General features: G+C 39.0%; 1 pseudogene; it reads right to left on the bottom strand.

Moving 5' to 3' along the window:
• Positions 1-269: 269 nt before the first annotated feature.
• LOC113261008 (heterogeneous nuclear ribonucleoprotein A1-like) lies at positions 270-1,193 on the bottom strand (annotated as a pseudogene).
• Positions 1,194-1,801: the final 608 nt, after the last annotated feature.

The raw sequence follows: 1,801 nt of genomic DNA, 5'->3' as shown, positions 1-1,801 counted from the left end.
AAACAAACTACATTAAAACCCTTTGTTGGAATGCTTTGCACTTTCCAGAGTAGAAATTAAAATAACTGTTATACAATTAGTCACAAATACAGTCCTTGAGTTTTTTTGCCCATACACATGAGTATTGTCTAAAACATGTCTTCTTTGTAACAGCTAGGCCCCGCCACCACTTTGCTTGGCTAAGTTCACAAATCTATTGTAACCTGTAGCTTCCCTGTCACTTCTTCTCTGGCTCTTCTCTCCTGCTAAGCTTTGTTTCCTGGCAGTAATTAAAACCTTCTTCTGCTGCCATTGCTACTGCTGCTGCTGGAACTGCCATAGCCATCTTGGTTTCATGCTTTGGCAAAGTATTGTCCTCTACCACCATAGAGGCCAGAGCTCCTCCCTCCAAAATTTCTGCTTTCATGTGCCCAAAATTTGAATATCGATTATTGTAATTGCCAAAATCATTATAGCTTCCGCCACCACCAAAATTACTTCCATCATTACCAAATTCATTATAGCCATCTCCACTGCCACTATATCTGCCACCACCTCAACAGCCACCAGAGTCGCCCTGCCCACTGAAGTTTCCTCCATGACCAAAGTTGTCATTCCCACCAAAACCACCTCGATGACCACCAAAGTTTCCAGAACCACGTCAACCTCTTTGGATAAAGGACTAGCCATCTCTTGCTTAGATAGGGCTTTCCTTACTTCACAGTTGTGGTCATTCACAGTATGGTATTTTTGAATGACAATCTTGTCTACAGAGTTGTCATCAAATGTTACAAAAGCAAAGCCTCTCTTCTTGCCACTGCCTCCATCAGTTGTGATTTCAATTGCTTCAATTTTTCCATAATATACTAATCTCTTAGAAGATGTTCTTTAGTGTCTTTTTTAATGCCACCAACAAAAATCTTTTTCAGTTAAGTGGGCACCAGGTCTTTGAGAATCTTCTCTTGAGATGGCCCTTTGTGGTGTCATAACTCTTCCATCCACCCTGTGTGGCCTTAATTCATGGCTTCATCCACCTCCTCCACAGTGGTATACTGACAAACCCAAAACCTCTTAAGTGTTTGGATCTCTCATTACCACACAGTCTGGGAGCATTCTCTATTGCTCAGACTCTCACTGGTTGTTTCAGAACTCAAGCCTCTGATGAAGAGCTCCTGCAACTGCTCAAGCTCTTTGGGAAACTCTGCCTTAGACATAATGGTGGTAAGAGGGAAGACATTAATGAGCTTACTCAGTGCCATCCATGGGCAGAAAGAATCAAATGCATGTATATTGACTATTAAATTTTTAAACTCCAGAATTTCCACTTTTTTTTTTTTTACAATTTTTAAAATTTCTTTACTGGTAGTCTCTATATTATAAGACATAGTTGATATATATTCCTTACTGCTGTAAACACATGTCCCTTAGTTCTTTATAATAACTGTGTATTCTGGCATTTGAGTTCTCTCAGAAGCAGTTTTTGTTGCATACTTTTATTTTTTTCCTTGCATGTGTGACTTCTTTCATTTCAGAGAATAACGTTTATAATTCTGTATACTAATCCCCACCCTCCTCTGAAGCTTCTTGTTGCTCTTCATGACATTTGCTTATTGATGAGTTGACTCTTTCAGTGAAGTCTATTTCTGCTGAAATGTTCAGCCTCTCCTAGCACTTTCCAGGGTGCATTCTAATATATTATCACAACCAGCATAGCATGGTGTTGGTTTTTTTTTTTAATTTTTTTTTATTATATTATGTTAGTCACCATACAGTACATCCCTGGTTTCTGATGTGAAGTTCGATGATTCATTAGTTGCGTATA

The sequence above is a fragment of the Ursus arctos genome, unplaced genomic scaffold, assembly GCF_023065955.2.
Source record: "Ursus arctos isolate Adak ecotype North America unplaced genomic scaffold, UrsArc2.0 scaffold_29, whole genome shotgun sequence".
NCBI classification, from domain to species: domain Eukaryota; kingdom Metazoa; phylum Chordata; class Mammalia; order Carnivora; family Ursidae; genus Ursus; species Ursus arctos.
Note: the sequence above shows the minus strand (reverse complement) of the source record. Positions and strands in the feature narration are given on the sequence as shown.